The sequence below is a fragment of the Nomascus leucogenys genome, chromosome 4, assembly GCF_006542625.1.
Source record: "Nomascus leucogenys isolate Asia chromosome 4, Asia_NLE_v1, whole genome shotgun sequence".
Classification (NCBI taxonomy): Eukaryota; Metazoa; Chordata; class Mammalia; order Primates; family Hylobatidae; genus Nomascus; species Nomascus leucogenys.
In genome coordinates, this window is record NC_044384.1 from 140,905,349 (window position 1) to 140,926,986 (window position 21,638).

Here is a 21,638-nt window from a genome sequence, read left to right on the forward strand (position 1 = left end):
TTTGAAAACCTGTGACAATCATAGATGATCTGCTCCAAGAAAATATCACTTTTTGGTTAACTACATCAACCCTACAAAGGATCATGTATCTCCATACTCACTTTTCAGTGTCAAGAGCCACCATCATATTTTCATCCTCCTCTGGCTAATAATAGGAATCACCTGACCTTAAAAACTTCCTTCCTGTGAATGCCCCTTATTTTTCTGTGTTAATGGAATTTGCTTTCAAACTTGAAAGACTTGCCTTTCCCTTTCATGATTACTGTTTACTTGTCAATGAGTTCTTATTATTAAAAAGATATAATATGCCTAAAGATATTTAAGAGTCTTCTATATTAAATTCATAATCAAGAGATTGCCTTACCTATTGAGAATATGAAAGTTGGAAGAGGGAGAGGAAGAGGAGAGAGATGGTAACAATATTGACTTTGCACTACAAAATATAAAATATGTTCATTTGTTATGGATTTCACTAATTGATTAGATGTTACTTGAAATGAAGAATGTTTTCCTGATAAATTCATATTTTGAGGCTGTATTAGTCCATTGTTACACTGCTATGAAGAAATACCCAGGACTGGTTAATTTATAAAGAAAAGAGGTTAAACTGATTCACAGTTCTGTGTGGCTAGGGAGGCCTCAGGAAACTTATAATCATGGTGAAAGGCACCTCTTCACGGGGCGGCAGGAGAGAGAATGAGTGCCGCAGGGGAAATGCCAGATGCTTATGAAACCATCACATCTTGTGAGAACTCACTCTGATTCAGTTACCTCTTACGGGGTTCCTCCCATGACACGTGGGGATTATGGTATTACAATTCAAGATAAGATTTGGGTGGGTTCACAAAGCCAAACCATATCAGAGGCCAATATAAAATAGCATCTCATCTTTTCACTGTTCAGCTTAATGAAAATTACACATGTTCTCTAAATAATGCCTTGCTGAATTTAACGTATTTCTACTGAAAATTTCCTCAGGCCATCTATTCACAAATTTTAATGAACAAAGTTGAAATTAAGATTCCTTTGAAAACACTGAATGTAGTCATAATGTTTCGGAGTTTGAAATTTAGGGTCACCAGTTTTCATTTATGAATGAAACATTCTCATGTCATAATAGAGATGAGAGTTTTTTAATGAAGGACTAAGTATGTGTTAATGAAGAATGAGAATTAAAGTATATTTTGTCAGTGTGATTTTTGTCATTACTGAAAGTGTAAACTAACCTTAAGAGGAGTTACTTGAAAATCAGTAATATTTACATAGTAATTGGTAAGAAGAGAGTTTATGAAATCTGAACCTTTTAGTTGTGTGTTTCTTGTAAAATTCTCCTGTTACCACTTAACTTTTCCCATTACTTGGAAGAACCTTCCACCTTCTTGTGTTTAAAACGTCTTTCTTCTCATGGGGCTTTCTGTCAGCCTTGCCATAATTTCGTTCATTTTAGTAAATGCTTTTTGAGCTCAGTGTTAGACACTGTACTAACCATGTGGGATATGCATTATATTTAAATCTTAGCAGGTAAAGCAATTGAGAATTTTGTTATTAGAAAGAAATTATTATGTGCCTAGAAGTTTATTCCATCATATTGGTGCAACACAGGTGTTAACAGGCAAATTCTCTTGTTAGTCATTCTTAATCTGATATAGACTTTGCCCTTAGGATAGATAAGGCGTGATTATATATAATAATGTAAAGCTTTTTTCAAGGAGACAACTCAGATTTGTGAGGAGGGAGATAATCTTTGATAAATGGTGTTTGGAATTTTTTATTTATTTATTATTATTATACTTTAAATTTTAGGGTACATGTGCACAACGTGCAAGTTTGTTACATATGTATACATGTGCCATGTTGGTGTGCTGCACCCATTAACTTGCCATTTAGCATTAGGTATATCTCCTAATGCTATCCCTCCCCCCTCCCCCCACCCCACAACACTCCCGGTGTGTGATGTTCCCCTTCCTGTGTTCATGTGTTCTCATTGTTCAATTCCCACCTATGAGTGAGAACATGCGGTGTTTGGATTTTTGTCCTTGTGATAGTTTTCTCAGAATGATGGTTTCCAGCTTCATCCATGTCCCTACAAAGGACATGAACTCTTCATTTTTTGTGGCTGCATAGTATTCCATGGTGTATATGTGCCACATTTTCTTAATCCAGTCTATCTTTGGACATTTGGGTTGGTTCCAAGTCTTTGCTATTGTGAATAGTGCTGCAGTAAACATACCTGTGCATGTGTCTTTATAGTAGCGTGATTTATAATCCTTTGGGTATATACCCAGTAATGGGATGGCTGGGTCAAATGGTATTTCTAGTTCTAGATCCCTGAGGAATTGCCACACTGACTTCCATGATGGTTGAACTAGTTTATAGTCCCACCAACAGTGTAAAAGTGTTCCTATTTCTCCACATCCTCTCCAGCACCTGTTGTTTCCTGACTTTTTAATGATGGACATTCTAACTGGTGTGAGATGGTATCTCATTGTGGTTTTGATTTCCATTTCTCTGATGGGCAGTGATGATGAGCATTTTTTCATGTGTCTTTTGGCTGCATAAATGTCTTCTTTTGAGAAGTGCCTGTTCATATCCTTTGCCCACTTTTTGATGGGGTTGTTTTTTTCTTGTAAATTTGTTTGAGTTCATTGTAGCTTCTGGATATTAGCCCTTTGTCAGATGAGTAGGTTGCAAAAATTTTCTCCCATTCTGTAGATTGCCTGTTCACTCTGATGGTAGTTTCTTTTGCTGTGCAGAAGCTCTTTAATTAGATCCCATTTGTCAATTTTGGCTTTTGTTGCCATTGCTTTTGGTGTTTTAGACATGAAGTCCTTGCCCATGCCTATGTCCTGAATGGTATTGCCTAGGTTTTCTTCTAGGGTTTTTATGGTTTTCGGTCTAACATGTAAGTCTTTAATCCATCTTGAATGAATTTTTGTATAAGATGTAAGGAAGGGATCCAGTTTCAGCTTTCTACATATGGCTAGCCAGTTTTCCCAGCACTATTTATTAAATAGGGAATCCTTTCCCCATTGCTTGTTTTTGTCAGGTTTGTCAAAGATCAGATGGTTGTAGATATGCGGCATTATTTCTGAGGGCTCTGTTCTGTTCCATGGGTCTATATCTCTGTTTTGGTACCAGTACCATGCTGTTTTGGTTACTGTAGCCTTGTAGTATAGTTTGAAGTCAGGTAGCCTGATGCCTCCAGCTTTGTTCTTTTGGCTTAGGATTGACTTGGTGATGTGGGCTCTTTTTTGGTTCCATATGAACTTTAAAGTAGTTTTTTCCAATTCTGTGAAGAAAGTCATTGGTAGCTTGATGGGGATGGCATTGAATCTGTAAATTACCTTGGGCAGTATGGCCATTTTTACAATATTGATTCTTCCTCCCCATGAGCATGGAATGTTCTTCCATTTGTTTGTATCCTCTTTTATTTCGTTGAGCAGTGGTTTGCAGTTCTCCTTGAAGAGGTCCTTCACATCCCTTGTAAGTTGGATTCCTAGGTATTTTATTCTCTTTGAAGCAATTGTGAACGGGAGTTCACTCATGATTTGGCTCTCTGTCTGTTATTGGTGTATAAGAATGCTTGTGATTTTTGTACATTGATTTTGTATCCTGTGACTTTGCTGAAGTTGCTTATCAGCTTGAGGAGATTTTGGGCTGAGACCATGGGGTTTTCTAGATATGCAATCATGTCATCTGCAAACAGGGACAATTTGACTTCCTCTTTTCCTAACCGAATACCCTTTATTTCCTTCTCCTGCCTGATTGCTCTGGCCAGAACTTCCAGCACTATTTTTAAGCGATCCATGAGTATACCTCCAACTATCCCTGGCCCAGTCAGAGACTCCTTTTTTTTTTTTTTTTTTTTTAACAGAATCTTGCTGTCTCCCAGGCTAGAGTGCAGTGGTGCAATCTCGGCTCACTGCAACCTCTGCCTCCCGGGTTCAAGCAATTCTCCTGCCTCAGTCTCTCAAGTAGCTGGGACTACAGGTGCCCACCACCATAACTGGCTAATTTTTGTATTTTCAGTAGAGACGGGGTTTCACCATGTTGGCCAGGCTGGTCTTGAACTCCTGGCCTCGTGTGATCTGCCTGCCATGGCATCTCAAAAGTGCTGGGATGGCAGGCGTAAGCCACCGCGCCCGGCCCCTCATAGACTCTTCTAGATGGAAGCCCTGTCTCACTCTCCTCCCGTGTGCTGAGGGATCCTCTGGGCTCCCTCTGCTCAAAATCTATCACCATCTCCTCCTAGCTGCCCGTACAATGTTAACAAGTAGCAGAAGTAGTGGACATCTGTGCTGTTCTTGACTCTGTGGGAAGGCTTCCAGCTTTTCCTCAGTCAGCATGCTACTCACTTTCAGGCCAAGATAGATACACTTTATCATGTTAGGGAAATGCTCCTCTATTCCTGTTTTTATGTGTCATTTAAAATTCAAGAACAATCATTGCCTATATTCTCTATCATTTTTCTAATTTTTACAAAAAGCAAAATTTATGTTTTGGGGTACCATTCTATGGGCTTTTACACATGCATAGATTCATGTTAACCTCACTTATAGACAAGATATTGAAATTTTTAGTACTCCCAAGAATCCCCTCTATCTGCTCCTTTGTACTCACCCCTCCCCCACCCCCAACTCCTGGCAGCCACTGACCCGTTATCCACACCCAGAGTTTTGCCTTGTCCAGAACGCCATACAAATATAACCCTACACAGTATGTGACCTTCTCGGCCTGGGTTCTGTGACTTAGCATAATGCACTTGAGACTCCTCTGTTGTTGCATGCACCAATAGTTCCTTTTTATTCCTGGGTGGCATTTCATCATGTGGACAGATTACAGTTCACTTATCCATTCACGCACTGAGAGATATTTGGGTATTTCCAGTTTGAAGGACTGTGAACAATCCCACAATAAATATTCCTGTGTGTCTGCTATAATGGCTAAAATAAAAACTTCTGATAGTACCAAGTGTTGGCAAGGATGTAAAGATGTAAAGTGATAGTAACTCTTATTCATGGTTTTTTTGAGACGGAGTCTTGCTCTGTTCCCCAGGCTGGAGTGCAGTGGCGTGATCTTGGCTCACTGCAAGCTCCACCTCCCGGGTTCACGCCATTCTCCTGCCTCAGCCTCTCCCAGTAGCTGGGACTACAGGTGCCCGCCACCACGCCCAGCTAATTTTTTTGTATTTTTAGTAGAGATAGGGTTTCACCGTGTTAGCCAGGATGGTCTCGATCTCCTGACTTCGTGATCCACCCACCTTGGCCTCCCAAAGTGCTGGGATTACAGGCTTGAGCCACCGTGCCCAGCTTTTTTTTTTTTTTTTTTTGAGACAGAGTCTTGCTCTGTCTCCCAGGCTGGAGTGCAGTGCTGCGATCTTGACTCACTGCAACCTCTGCCTCCTGGGTTCAAGTGATTCTCCTGCCTCCTGCCTCAGCATCCCAAGTAGCTGGGACTACAGGCCCATGCCACCATGCCCAGCTAATTTTTGTATTTTTAGTAGAGACAGGGTTTCACTATGTTGGTCAGCCTGGTCTCAAACTCCTGATCTCAGTTGATCTGACTGCCTCGGCCTCCCAAAGTGCTGGGATTACAGGCGTGAGCCACTGCATTCAGCCTGAGCTCTTAGCCATTGTTGATGGGAATGCAAAATGGTGCAGCCATGTGGAAAGTAAATGGGCAGTTTTGTAAAAGGTCGAGCGTGCACTGACCACATGACCTAGCAGTCCCTATCTAGGTATTTATCCTCCCAAAATTAAAAATTACATTCACACAAAAATCTCTCTTTTTAACTCTGCTTTTATTTAATTTTCATTGCTTCTCTAATTTACCTACTCCTTATCCCTTACTATGCTGCCCAAAGAATTTTCTGTATTTTATTCTTCTGTTTCTAGCCCGACTTCTGCCAGCTCATGCCCCATCTCATGTTTTCTTATAACCTCTTCCTTGAGTTTCTAATTTATAATCTTCTTTCACATAGGTGATTGCTTTATAAGGTTTTATTTTTTATGATTGATGGCAAAATACCTACTCAGATTTTTTTATTTGTTCTCGGTAATATTTTCCTATTTAGAGTTTCATCTAGTAAATGTTGCTGTTTTTTCGTATCCCTGTTCCTTTAAAAAAAGAATACATATTTATTAAGCCTGTGCCAAATCTCTATTTGCTTCTCATTTTCCTGGGCTATTTCCAGGAGTCCTTCAGGGCATGGATATTTGCTGGAGACTGGTGGCCACAGTGACCGTGTCCTTTACTCTGCATGTCTTTTTTGCCCCCCAACCCCCTACAGGCCTTCTTTGGATCCCTGTAAATTGGGTTGGCAATAATGCAGCTGGACCCTGTAAGAAATTTTTCTTTGTAGCAAGCACAACATGAAGCTTTCTCAGCAGCAGGTGCTGGAAGGATACTGCAGGTGGAAGGGGCCTTTCTTCCTGGTCCTCTCCAGCATGCTTCTGTTTGCTGCTGCTTGCTCCTATGGCGTGGTTGCCCCCAGCATATGGGGAACACCTGGTGGTGCTTGGCTCCGCCATGCCTCTCTCAGTGAGCTCAAGCCCTGTCTTCGGTTCAGTGACCTGTTCTACAAATGAGCCAAGGATGGCCCTTAGCTTGTTAATTTCTTTGTGGCAGGCTTCTCCTCATTAGCTCAAAAGCCTGCTGGTCCCAAACTCAATGTTTTACACATCCAGCTGTTTTTGAACATAGTCTAAATAGGTATTTGGCCATTTAAAGCTTGTCTGCTTTGCATACCCTGTGAAACTGCACTCAACATCTGCTAGCCACAGGTAATATGAAGCCGTTGCTGTCCTTGAGAGCTCTCTGACCCAGAGACTCCCCACTGTGCCAGTGAACCGCATCACCTAGACGAGTAACCCCCTGTCAGAGTCCTCTTCCTCTTCTGGATGGTGTCTCCTTAACCTCCAGATAGTCTCATGCTGTAAAGGGCTGCCCCTGCATGCAATCTCCCAAAGCATTTCCCAAATGAAACTTGTGTGTGCTGTCACCACCTCGTGATCATATCTTTTTCTTGGATCAGCCTCGAAATCCCCTGAGCCCTCTACACCTTTTCACTGCAGCTGTCCCAAGACAGACACACACACCCAGCTCTTGCACCCCCCCTAGCCAGTGGGCCGGCTCTTGACGAGCTCCCTGCAGGCACCTGTGTGCTGCACCAGTCCACCTGCTCTCCAGAGGGGTGTTCCTTGTTGCCAGTCCTGGCCACCGTTTCCTGGCCACCTGCACTCCCGAGGGGTGCATTCCGCTTCTCTAGCAAAGGGCATCAGCTCCGGCCTGGGGCAACCCGGCAAATGTCTCTGTCTTCCGCTGGGCTGCAGACACCTTCTTCAATGTGTTGTGAGTCCCACTCCTGGGGAAGGGGAGAGGCTCCCCTGCCAAGTTCGGCTCCTCCTCAGATACTTTCCTCCTGCCCTGCCATATCTTAGAGTGTTCCTCATGCTTTGTAGTCGCTCCCCGGTTACAGTTTGTGATTCTTCCTGTTAAGCTTTCCTTGTTCAAATCACTGCACAGTTTCCATCTCCGGAGTGGACCCTGTGTCTCTTTGGTGCATCTCCATGGCCACTCTAACCCTATACACCTCTGAAAGAGCCCTGCTCAGACTTCCCCAGGTCTCTCCGCTCTCTGTGGCTGTGAAGAATGGACACAGAAAAAGGTGCAGGTTGCTGGTGTTTTCTGAGCTCTCCCTCTCTTTGGCCTGTTTGTGCCACCTTGCTCAGCTTTCAGCACTGGTCTTACTTGGGAAGATTCCGGGAATAACAGATAAGGATCTCTCCATGCTTCTCACGTACAAATGGCTCTTTCCTTTCTCTTTCAGAAAACATTCAATGTGGCCACAGGCCTGCTTTTCCAAACTCATCATGGTTACCATTTCATGAACAGCTTCAAGTCCAGAATGGTGAGTTCCCGTGGCAGGTGAGTATCCAGATGTCTCGGAAACACCTCTGTGGAGGCTCAATCATACATCGGTGGTGGGTTCTGACAGCCGCACATTGCTTCCCAAGAACCCTGTAAGTGTCTTCATCTACATCCCGTCTTGTCAATGTATTGTCTGGGCTGGGCCGCTCAGTAGGCCAGTGCACAGGCCTATGAAGCCCTAGGTTCTATGTGCAAAATGTTACATTGGCTTTGTAACCCACGGTCTCTGCTGTACACCCACTCTCTCCCCTTTATTTAGCCAACCGTATTCAAATGGGGGCTGCTAGTCAGAGCTGTGCACCCAGTACATCCAATACACTCTCTCCTGCCTGTCATCTGTATGAAGACAACACCCTGGAGTCACTGATTGAACACCTTCCCGTTGAGCACCTACTGTGTACCGTTCCAAGTGCTGCGGACATAGGAGTTGACAAGACTGCCAAGGTCCCTGTCATCAAGGAGCTTACAGTCTCATCTCTCAGAGGGATTCGTTCCTCCTCTTGTGGTCAGGAGACTTTCCCTGGACTGTCAACCCACTGGTTCAGAGATTTGTCAGAGCTTGGGCTCCTGATTCCTACCTATCTGATCCTGGCCATGCTCCAGACCACTGTAGCTCACCCACTGCACTGGACTTCTCCTTAGTTGTCAACTTACTGTTTACAAATGTGTCTATGAATGTGAACTGCACTATCACCCTTGTTAGCACTGGTGTTTTTATATTCATTCTTTAGATTAGACATGGCTGTGGTAAATGTCACTGTGGTCATGGGAACAAGAACATTCAGCAACATTCACTCGGCGAGAAAGCAAGTGCAGAAGGTCATTATTCACAAAGATTACAAACCGCCCCAGCTCGACAGTGACCTCTCTCTGCTTCTACTTGCCACACCAGTGCAATTCAGCAATTTGAAAATGCCTGTCTGCCTGCAGGAGGAGGAGAGGACCTGGCATCGGTGTTGGATGGCAGAGTGGGTAACGACCAATGGGTATGGTACATGCCCCATTTTCAGAACCCATAGAAAGCCCCAATGTAGGGTACCTTGGGCTAGAGAGCATGATGCTTTGGGTGCGGGAATGCTTGGGTCTGAATTGTGGCTTTATCTCTCTTGAGCTCCTTCACCTTCCTCACCTTCAGAATGCCAGGAACGCCTCCTCAAAAAAGGTACGGGGATTAAATTAAATGAGGTCCCCAGTAAAAGCCTAGGACATAGAAGAATCTCAAAATATGAGACCCATGATAATTTTTTGGAGCCAAAAGCGTGATAAGCCAGTTTGGATCTTCCCACCTGTGGCTCTTTCACGATGGCCATCTCCCCATCTATTGGCCACCCCATGTAAAATACCATCCTGAGATAGCTCTGAGCCAGTGATTCTCCAACCAAGCTCCGTTACAGATGTCTCCACCCCTTTCCCTGCAAGGCACCAGGCTGCCTGGCCAGGGAAGATCTCTGGGAGGGTAGGAGTGTGGTGGGGAGAAGGCCAAGAGTTCCCCTGGCATTGTGGTCAGTTTCTTCCTACAAAGTGGCATGACCAGATGTGTCTTCTTCTTGGTTTCCCCATTTGGCTTGGTGAAGACACTGGACAACACCAATTCAGAGGTTGGGCTGCTCTGATCCTCTACATGGGGCAAAGCCTGGCTTGAAGAGATGGTGGGGCCAGGGAGGACCTTCATTCCAAATTCCCCTGGCAGGGGCTGAGGCTGGGGCTTTTGTGGGCTGCTTCTGGAGAGAATGAGCTTCCCACAGGAAGCACATTTAGTGGAGGAACTTCTTGTTGGGGCTGTTGGAGAGGAGATCGAAGTCATCCCAGGCCTCCATGCCCTGTGAATTTGTGATCTGCTGGACGTTGATGGCCTCCCAGGCTTCCATGCTGATCGCGTGTGGGCTGTTCACTGTTGGCGGCTGATGCAGTGCTCACTCTGACACCAGCTTTCTCCCTTTGTCAGACCAATATGATGACTTAAACATGCGCCTGGAAAAGCTGAGAGTGGTGCAGATTAGCCAGAAAGAATGCGCCAAGAGGGTAAACCAGCTGTCCAGGAACATGATTTGTGCTTGGAAGGAACCAGGCACCAATGGTATCTGCAAGGTACTCACCCCTGCCCAGCCCTCTCCTCCCGCCAGGTACCCCATCACTTTCTAGGTTCCCAAATCGGGGGCCTTAGCCTACACCACTAGGACCCTCCCATTTTCCCCTCCATGTTCTTGCTGGAGGTACCATTGATTGCAGACTGTTCTTCCTTTTCTAATTCCCAGGGAGACAGTGGCGCACCTCTGGTTTGTGCTATTTATGGAACCCAGAGACTCTTCCAAGTGGGTGTCTTCAGGTGGGGCATAAGATCTGGCTCCAGGGGGAGACCTGGTATGTTTGTGTGTGTGGCTCAATTCCATGGATCCAGGAGGAGACAGAAAAGGAGGGGAAAGCCTATACTGTAATCTCAGGATCCACGAGAAGCTCGCTGGTATGTGCTCCTCAGTACCCCTTCTTGCTAGGATTGGGGTCTCAAATGCTGCTAGCCACCATGTTTACCGGTGATAAACTTAATTGCTAAGCTTTGGACCCACCCCTTTTCCTTCTCTGTCCTCTCTTCCTTTCCGTTCTCACACGAGCATCTGTGGAGCATCTGCTGTGGGGTAGCAAGCACATCTTTTCACTGAGTGGAAACAAAATAGCTTGTGTGGCCAGACTGAAATACAAACGATAAGAATTTGTTTTTAGAAAACTAAAAGACCATGTTTATTTAAAGATCAGTGCCATGAAGGACAGCCAGGGACTAGTGGTAGTTTTCTGGGTGGTCCTTTCTTGGTTATGTCTACCTGGCATAGCTACAAAGGAGACAATCATATGTGGCCCCAGAAAAGAGAAAGACATTCATCTGCTCATTCATTCAGATACTTTGTGAAACAGGCATTGGAAAGATACAGGAATGTAGATGGTATGGGTGGTTCATGACGTCTAATGTATATGTCACAGCCAAATGTGTGCCTCTTCTTATAGGGTCCCTCGCAATTAGTAATTAGTTTCATTATATAAATGCAGTTGTCCCTTGGTATCTGTGGGAAATTGGTTCCAGGACCCTTCTTGGATACAAAAATCCATGGAGGCTCAAGTTCCTCATATAAAACAGTATTTGTATATACCCTATGCAATCTTTCCATATACTTTAAATCTTCTCTAGATTACTTATAGTGCCTAATACAATGTCAGTGCTATGTAAATTGTTGTTATACTGTATTGTTTTAAGGATAATAATTTTAAAAAAGTTCGTGCATGTTCAGTACAGATACAACCATCCATATTTTTTCCAAATACTTTCGATCTGAGGTTGGTTGAATCCACAGATGCAGAACTCATGGATATGGAGGACCAACTGAACTTGTATACATACATGTATACATATATTTATGTATATACATGCGTCTGTATACATACCTATGTATGTATGCATGTGTCTGTATACATACATAATTTTATATATACATAAGTATATAAAAATACATATTGTTTTATTTCTAAATACATATCATTTATTTATGGATAGTTTCCTTTTATTACATATATGTAAAGAGAGAGGGATTTATTTTAAAGAACTGGCCCATGTGATTGTGGCGGCTGGCAAGTCTAAAATCTGTGGGGAAGGCAGGTAAACTGGAGACCCAAGGAAGAGTTGATGTTGCATTTTCAAGTCCGAAGGCCATCTAGGGGAAAAATTTCTTCTTTGGGGGACTTAAATCCTTTCTCCTAAGACCTTCATCTGATTGGATGAGGCCAACTCACAAATGGAGGGCAATCTGCTTTCCTCAAGGTCTATTGACTCAAATGTTAATCATGTCTAAAAACAACCTTGAGAGCAACATCTACGCTGCTGTTCAAACAACTGGGCACCAGAGCCTGGCCAAGTTGGACACATTAAATTAACCATCAACAGTGTCATAGTCCCATCTTTTGGACTACAAGGAACAAAATGAAATACAAGACTTCCCTCTTTGAAGTTTAATGGCTTTCCAACCAAAAAAAGTCCAGGACCAGATGGATTCACAGCTGAATTCTACCAAAGGTACAAAGAGGAGCTGGTACCATTCCTTCTGAAACTATTCCAATCAATAGAAAAAGAGGGAATCCTCCCTAACTCATTTTATGAGGCCAGCATCATCCTAATGCCAAAGCCTGGCAGAGACACAACAACAAAAGAGAATTTTAGACCAATATCCCTGATGAACATCGATCGATGCAAAAATCCTCAATAAAATACTGGCAAACCAAATCCAGCAGCACATCAAAAAGCTTATCCACCATGATCAAGTGGGCTTCATCCCTGGGATGCAAAGCTGGTTCAACATATGCAAATCAATAAAAATAATCCAGCATATAAACAGAACCAAAGACAAAAACCACATGATTATCTCCATAGATGCAGAAAAGTCCTTTGACAAAATTCAACAACCCTTCATGCTAAAAACTCTCAATAAATTAGGCATTCATGGGACGTATCTCAAAATAATAAGATCTATCTATGACAAACCCACAGCCAATATCATACTGAATGGGCAAAAACTGGAAGCATTCCTTTTGAAAACTGGCACAAGACAGGGATGCCCTCTCTCACCACTCCTATTCAACATAGTGTTGGAAGTTCTGGCCAGGGCAATCAGGCAGGAGAAGGAAATAAAGGACATTCAATTAGGAAAAGAGGAAGTCAAATTGTCCCTGTTTGCAGATGACATGATTGTATATCTAGAAAACCCCATCATCTCAGCCGAAAATCTTCTCAAGCTGATAAGCAACTTCAGCAAAGTCTCAGAATACAAAATCAATGTACAAAAATCACAAGCATTCTTATACACCAATAACAGACAGAGAGCCAAATCATGAGTGAACTCCCGTTCACAATTGCTTCAAAGAGAATAAAATACCTAGGAATCCAACTTACAAGGGATGTGAAGGACCTCTTCAAGGAGAACTACAAACCACTGCTCAATGAAATAAAAGAGGACACAAAAAAATGGAAGAACATTCCATGCTCATGGGGAGGAAGAATCAATATTGTGAAAACGGCCATACTGCCCAAGGTAATTTATAGATTCAATGCCATCCCCATCAAGCTACCAATGACTTTCTTCACAGAATTGGAAAAAACTATTTTAAAGTTCATATGGAACCAAAAAAGAGCCCACGTCACCAAGTCAATCCTAAGCCAAAAGAACAAAACCAGAGACATTACGCTACCTGACTTCAAACTATACTACAAGGCTACAGTAACCAAAACAGCATGGTACTGGTACCAAAACAGAGATACAGACCCATGGAACAGAACAGAGCCCTCAGAAATAATGCTGCATATCTACAACCATCTGATCTTTGACAAACCTGACAAAAACAAGCAATGGGGAAAGGATTCCCTATTTAATAAATGGTGTTGGGAAAACTGGCTAGCCATATGTAGAAAGCTGAAACTGGATACCTTCCTTATACCTTATACAAAAATTCATTCAAGATGGATTAGAGACTTAACTGTTAGACCAAAAACCATAAAAACCCTAGAAGAAAACCTAGGCAACACCATTCAGGACATAGGCATGGGCAAGGACTTCATGTCTAAAACACCAAAAGCAATGGCAACAAAAGCCAAAATTGACAAATGGGATCCAATTAAACTAAAGAACTTCTGCACAGCAAAAGAAACTACCATGAGAGTGAACAGGCAACCTACAGAATGGGAGAAAACTTTTGCAACCTACTCATCTGACAAAGGGCTAATATCCAGAATCTACAATTAACTCAACCAAATTTACAAGAAAAAAACAACCCCATCAAAAAGTGGGCAAAGGATATGAACAGACACTTCTCAGAAGAAGACATTTATGCAGCCAAAAAACACATGAAAAAATGCTCATCATCACTGGCCACCAGAGAAAATGAAATCAAAACCACAATGAGATACCATCTCACACCAGTCAGAATGGCCATCATTAAAAAGTCAGGAAACAACAGGTGCTGGAGAGGATGTGGAGAAATAGGAACACTTTTACACTGTTGGTGGGACTGTAAACTAGTTCAACCATTGTGGAAGTCAGTGTGGCGATTCCTCAGGGATCTAGAACTAGAAATACCATTTGACCCAGCCATCCCATTACTAGGTATATACCCAAATGATTATAAATCATGCTGCTATAAAGACACATGCACATGTATGTTTATAGTGGCAATATTCACAATAGCAGACTTGGAACCAATCCAAATGTCCAACAACGATAGACTGGATTAAGAAAATGTGGCACATATACACCATGGAATACTATGCAGCCATAAAAAATGATGAGTTCATGTCGTTTGTAGGGATATGGATGAAACTGGAAACCATCATTCTCAGCAAACTATCCCAAGGACAAAAGACCAAACACTGCATGTTCTCACTCATAGGTGGGAACTGAACAATGAGAACACATGGTCACAGGAAGGGGCACTTCACACTCTGGGGACTATTGTGGGGTGGGGGGAGGGGGGAGGGATAGCATTAGGAGATATACCTAATGCTAAATGATGAGTTAATGGGTGCAGCACACCAACATGGCACATGCATACATATGTAACAAACCTGCACGTTGTGCACATGTACCCTAAAACTTGAAGTATAATAAAATTTTAAAAAAAGATAATGTGGTACATATACACCATGGAATACGATGCAGCCATAAAAAATGATGGGTTCATGTCCTTTGTAGGGACATGGATGAAGTTGGAAACCATCATTCTCAGCAAACTATCGCAAGTACAAAAAACCAAACACTGCATGTTCTCACTCATAGGTGGGAACTGAACAATGAGAACACATGGACACAGGAAGGGGGACATCACATACTGGGGCCTTTTGTGGGTTGGGGGAGGGGGGAGGGACAGCATTAGGAGATACACCTAATGTTAAATGAAGAGTTAATGGGTGCAGCACACCAACATGGCATATGTATACATATGTAACAAACCTGCACGTTGTGCACATGTACCCTAAAACTTAAAGTATAATAAAAAAAAGAACACAACACATACCCAACATAAGATGGCAAAAGAAAGTGAATTCCCCTATGCCACTAAAACGCCACTCTTCTTGATGCCCTTCAGTTCACGGAAGGAGACACTTGGTTCTTTTCTCTCATGACCCTGAGACAGGGTTCCCTGTTTAAGTCAAAATCACAAAGGTTAATTTTTTTTAGTTTTTTATCTCTACATTTAAAAAAATGAATACGCTTTTGACAGTTATAGGTTTATAAAAAAATTGAGCAGAAAGTATTATACAATGGATTCCCATACGCCCAATCTCCTCCCAATTTCTCCTATTTTAATATCTTGCATTAGTGTGGCACGTTACAATTAATGAGCCAATATTGATGCATTATGATTAACTAGAATCTAGAGTTTACATTAGGATTCACTGTTTGCATTGCACATGCTATGGGTTTTGATGAGTGTATAATGACGTGGCCACCATTGTAGTAATCACACAGAGTGGCTTCCCTGCCAAAAAATCCTCAGTGTTTCACTTGTTCATCTATACTGTGGCAACCACTGATATTTTTACAGTCTCCTACAGATTCCCACGAATTAAGTTCAGCCAAACGTGAGTACAAAACATACAATTGCTAAATTCATAAACAGAAAACAAACCATCATGAAAAAGAACAGGAAAGAAGATTACACACCTAGAGTTCAGATACTTAAATTATTAGATAGTAAATGTAAATAATTATGTATAAAATATTTTTTTAAAGGAAGAAACTTAAAATGAGACTGAAAACAAAATACCATCAAAAAATGGCCAGGCAGAATTGAAAAAGAATCCAGTGGAATTTATGGAAATAAAAATATAATCAGTAAACCAGTAGATGGATCTGAACATTACTCAGGATGCTAAAAAGCAATAAGGGAAAACATGAGAGAGAAGTTATGAAACGAGGCAGATGGAGTTAAAAGGACTAACATATGACTACCGAAGTTTCAGAAAAGAATAGAAATAATGGAGAAAAGGAAACATTCAATGAGTCCGTGACCAAGAATGTTCCATAGTTAATGAAAGACATTGATCTTCCAATTCTGGAAGCACAATACAGTCCAAGCAGAATTTATATATCTCCAAACACATTTTAGTGAAATGGCAGAATAATAAAGGCAGAGAAGATCTCAAAATCAGCATATGCGAGGAAAAAATGGATTACTTACAGAGGAGTATCAAATCAACAGACTTCTCAGCAGCAGCAAGGGAAGCTAAAAGATGTTGGAATAATACCACCAATGTGCTGAGAAAAAAATAACTGCCATATTTAAATTGTTGACACTAAAAACTATCATTCATGTAAAACAGATTTTAAAAAATGGTTTTCCACGAAAAAATTTTAATACAGACGTGCCACAGAATGCCATTTTGGTCAATGATGAACTACACATATGATGGTGGTCAGAGCAACACACTACACCATATGGCCTAGGTGTGTAGTAGGCAATGCCATCTAGATTTGCACACACTGATGTGTGCCTAGCAATGAAATTGCCTAATGATACATTTCTCAGAACATATCCTGACATGACTGTATTTTCAAACACTTAAAATTTTAAAATTTTGAAGGTAGCATATCCAGGAATATTCATAGCACCATAGTTTATAATAACAAAAAATTAGAAGCACATAATTGCTAAATTCATAAATAGAAAACAAACCAATCTAAATGCTCATTATCAGAGACCTGAATAAATTTTGGTATAGTCAACAGAATGTCATTAGGCAATGATTACATACATCAGCTGGAGTTAAATAGATCAACATAGCTTAATCTCACAAGGCAGCGCAAAGGCAAGTTACAGAAAAATGTATTCCGTGTGATATTTCTATAAATTTTAAAAACGTGTAAGGATATATTCAGATGTAGAAAAAATAAGCAACTGCAAAGGGAAAAGAAATGCAAAGTTCAGGATATTCGTTATGGCTGGAAGAAATGGAGAGATCCTCAGAGGGCTTCAACTCTGTAGTGTTTTGTTTTATGGTATTATTGTTTTGTATAAAGACAAAAATATTTTACTGTAATTTTAGAAAGAAATGGAAAGGAGTGAAACAGAGGGAGAAAATTTGAAGTATTTATAAGCTCTTCTCATTTTGCAAAACAAAATGCGTATTTAATGCACAACTAGTACTTGCGAGAGACGGTTGAAAGGGGAACAAGGATGAAAGAATAGAGCAGCTCTAGGTTAGTAAACAGAAACCCTTACCTTACGAGCAGGCTTGGTTGCAGGGCTGCTCCTACAGCTTGCCAGGGATTTTAGGAGGTCATGTCATTGTGGCTGCGACCTAAGGCCAGGAGGCTAGTGCACCAGCCAGTGGTTGGGAGGTAGTGGGAAACATGGCTACCCTCTCTCCCTCAGGCTGTCTCATAGCCTGTAGCCGATGACCAGGAGGAAATATCACACTGAAGAGTTAGGTCACTGTAAAAATCCAATCCAACTCTACCAGAGTTCAGCTTTAGCTGGCGCTGCTGCTGCCTGCATTGTACATTGCAGATACTAGTAAGTGCATCTCATGGGACCCAAAATCACATCCAGAATACTAGAGTAAGGCAGCTGCAACGTGACACAGAAAAATGGAATTAGCATTTAGGGGAACTGGATTTTGAGTGCCTACTGAGACACGATCTAGCAAGCCTACCACTTTGGCTGCTCAGCGTATGCACACAACCTTCTTTATTAAAATTTCTAGAAAACAAGAACAGTAACAACAGCATGCTCCTAACACAATACGACCATTCTCTACGCAAACAGAACACTCAGTTCCTCTCTGAAAAGTCTCATAAAATCATCATATCCATCTTTGAGTGAGACTGTTTAATCACAATCTCAGCTTCACATCCCTGTCAGTTTGGGTCCTCCAAGAGCCGATGCCAAGACTGAATTATATGTGAAAGAGATTTATTGGTGGAAATGCCTGGTAAGGATAAAGGATCTTGGGAGCAGGAGGAGGCAGAACATCTTTAGACCCCATTGCAGGTCTGAGAAAGTCTGGACCAGGCTGATAAGAATTCCTGAGCAAAGGGTGCCAGGTTGAGCAGTAATGGCCCAAAAAAAGTTGGCCCGTCACTCTCAGCCATTGGCTGGGTATACTCTGTAGAAGTGCAGTGTTGGTCTGACAGCCATGATGGATCTGGAGGAGCAGTAGCTGAAGGCCGTCATCAACTATGCTTCCCACAGCAGGTTCTTTTGAAGTAGATCTGGGTGGTACACCTCCATGGCCACCATAATCTTATATCCTAAAGATCAGTGATAAATGTAACCAATGTGAACACTTGGGGAAAAGAAGGAATAAAGGGAAATTGGTATATACAAATACATAAAACATGAAAATCCAGGCTGCTGCAATTGTTCTCAAGTGTGCAACTGATCCTGAGGCCACAGTTGGCCTTCTTCCAATTTGAACCTCAGCTGAATGTGGTTCTTTATCTGTTGGGGTGACCATTCATTCATTTCTGAGCTCTTGATGGTTTTTCCTGTATGGGGTTGCTATAGTTTTCCACTGATTTCTCCCTTTGGACAATCAAATAGAGCATCTTCAAAGGATGTAATGGATTTCAGACATATTCCTCCTTGTCCCCATGTGTGGAGCAAATCTCTGTTCTTTGACATTTGGGGTCAGTCTTTTCAGCGCCGACACTAACCTTCTCCTTTGCCTATTGGCTTAGTGGTATAATCAACTCCAAATGTCCAGGTGGCAGTCTCAACTCTCCATGCAATCAACCATCGTATTCCCTGGTAGAGGCATTCTTCCCTTGAGAACTAAGGTCTCTAAACCTCCAGAGCTCAAAGTTGCAGTGATAAGAAGCGAAGCTTTATTGGGTGTTGATTATTACGTGCAATAGTAAATGAAGCCAGTCCCATTCTTATCCCTTGGTTCCCAAACCCAAGTTTTCTGGCCATACAAGAATCAGCTCCTATTGAATGTGCTTCATAATAGACATGGTACTTTGTAAAGGAGCACTCCAGCCTCACGTTGTGAGATCTCAACAGGCTCAGTTGCATAACCTTCATGGGGCCATTCCACTGTTCTATCAGGCATGCTGCTTCTGGGTGGTGGGACCTATGGGAAGATCCGTGAATCCCATGGGCACCAAGTGCATTGCTTCAGTTCTGTTGCACTTTAATCTGTTGCGTTTTAATCAGCTTGTAAGAAGTAATGCCAAATGCAAAACCATCGTGATGAATAACGAGGCATTTAGTAAGGTTTGTGTGATGAGGCAGCAAAGGCCTTGTGGGCCTGGGAGACACATCCATAGACAGAATAAATAAATGTCTACTACTGTGATGAAAAACTGCGGACTACTCCATGAGGGAAGGGGTCAGTTGTAATCAATTTTCCACCAGATGGGTATGTGCTACATCACCCCCAGCCTACAGACGATGGCCACAGCAGGGCCTTCCAAGGATGCTGGTGCTCACCTTGAAAACGTATTTTTCAATGCCTGATATAATAAAGCATCCTCAGGAATCTCATAAACTAGAGTTAGAGGATGGGGGAGCAGGTCACAATTAATAAATCCATTCTGGCATTCTTTTCTAAGACTTTGGATTCCTTCTTTTATATTTCTGGAAAGCAATTCTGTTTAACGTAGGCCATTTTTTTGGTCCAAGGTTTTAGTCCTTCAACCAAATAGAGCCACTTCCAGCTGCTCTAGGTAAACCACTGAATTCAGAATTTCTTTTAAGTGCACCCAGACTGATAAATTTGGCCCAGTCAAATCAAATTCCAAGTCCCTTAGAATCCATTCTTGCACATAATCCTCAGGTCTCTGTAAATATACATTAGAAGAATGTTGCAGTTCTTTTAATATGTTTTCTGTCTTCCCCTGGGTCAGATTTGAACTGATTTCTACGAATTCTACTGGGATGACTCTAATGACAAGTTTCCCAATTTAATACTCCTGGTCACAGTCCTTCCCAATAAATTACCTTTCATGGAAGCACCTAAAGAGGCTGTGAATTCAAGTTAGGTTGTAATTCTGCCACCTTGCAGGAACAACCCCAGGTTCAATTTCTGCTACAATAAAAGATTATTTCAGGGGCAGTTGTAGAAGCTTCTTTGATGCTTCTCCAATGCTTTTGAGTTACGCCCTTGAGTTGAAATTTTAAAGCCCTGAAATTGTTGGGGTATTTTGTTCTGCATTTTTTCTGTAAATTTTCCATTGCATTCAGTAACTTTAACCCTTGTACTTATCTCTTCCACCAGAGTATTCTATCAAAAAGGTGCTTGGTGTCTTTTAATAGGCAATTGATTCCATGAATGGCAGGTCGTAACTTAAGACATTGCATGCCATGGACTACCAGAAACCCATTTTCCACTAGCCAGGAGGTCATTATTGGCTTCAAGCTAATCCATGCCTAACAACACATCTTAGATTTCCCTCCATCTTTGCAGTTGTATTTCCTGGAACCACTTTCAGTACCAAATACTGTATCAGTCAGGATTCTTTCAGGAAAATAGAAAACACTCATGTATCTCAAACAGAAAGGTATTTAATACATGAAAATGGGTACTTCTAGAATGATCAAAAGTGCTTGAGTGTCAAGGTCAGGAAAAACAGTTGCTTCAAGAGCTCAGTAAACTACAGGAATCATTGGAACCCCCTGCAAATGATATAATTATCTTCAGTATCAGGATGATTTGCAGAAGACCCAAAGTTAATGGCAAAACCTCATGACTGCCATCTGCTGAAATCTGCATGCCTGCAAACAGCTGCCGTGGGAAAATGATTGCTCCCTTTCCTTTGCCTCCCAAAACTTGGCTGAAAATCTAAATTGGAAGCCTGCTGGGATCCTGAGAAACATAAATCTTAGGCTTTCAGCCTCTACAATACATGGGAGATTTAGAAAGGTAGTGATGCAACCTACTCATCTGACAAAGGGCTAACATCCAGAATCTACAATTAACTCAAACAAATTTACAAGAAAAAAACAACCCCATCAAAAAGTGGGCAAAGGATATGAACAGACACTTCTCAGAAGAAGAGATTTATGCAGCCAAAAAACACATGAAAAAATGCTCATCATCACTGGCCACCAGAGAAATGGAAATCAAAACCACAATGAGATACCATCTCACACCAGTCAGAATGGCCATCATTAAAAAGTCAGGAAACAACAGGTGCTGGAGAGGATGTGGAGAAATAGGAACACTTTTACACTGTTGGTGGGACTATAAACTAGTTCAACCATGGTGGAAGTCAGTGTGGCGATTCCTCAGGGATCTAGAACTAGAAATACCATTTGACCCAGCCATCCCATTACTGGGTATATACCCAAAGGATTATAAATCATGCTGCTATAAAGACACATGCACACGTATGTTTATAGCGGCACTATTCACAATAGCAAAGACTTGGAACCAATCTAAATGTCCATCAATGATAGACTGGATTAAGTAAATGTGGCACATATACACCATGGGATACTATACAGCCACAAAAAATGAGTTCATGTCCTTTGTAGGGACATGGATGAAGCTGGAAACCATCATTCTCAGCAAAGTATCCCAAGGACAAAAAACCAAACACTGCATGTTCTCACTCATAGATGGGAATTGAACAATGAGAACACATGGACACAGGAAGGCAGGAAGGGGAACATCACACACTGGGGACTGTTGTGGGGTGGGGGAGGGACAGCATTAGGAGATATACCTAATG

The 21,638-nt window shown here is 41.9% G+C and overlaps 1 protein-coding gene across 11 annotated transcripts in view; it reads right to left on the minus strand.

Moving 5' to 3' along the window:
• Positions 1 to 21,638, minus strand: part of PRSS55 (serine protease 55) — a 66,199-nt gene that overhangs the window by 32,461 nt on the left and 12,100 nt on the right. For 4 of the 11 annotated variants that reach the window (XR_004029830.1, XR_004029829.1, XR_004029833.1 and 1 more), the window contains 2 exons: positions 14,974 to 16,217; positions 6,888 to 10,615 (listed from right to left, as the gene is read on the minus strand). The gene's annotated coding sequence lies outside the window, so the exon portion shown is untranslated. Of the gene's footprint in view, positions 1 to 6,887; positions 10,616 to 14,973; positions 20,871 to 21,638 lie in introns of those variants that run through there. The other 7 variants (XR_004029838.1, XR_004029837.1, XR_004029831.1 and 4 more) reach the window with 6 other exon arrangements.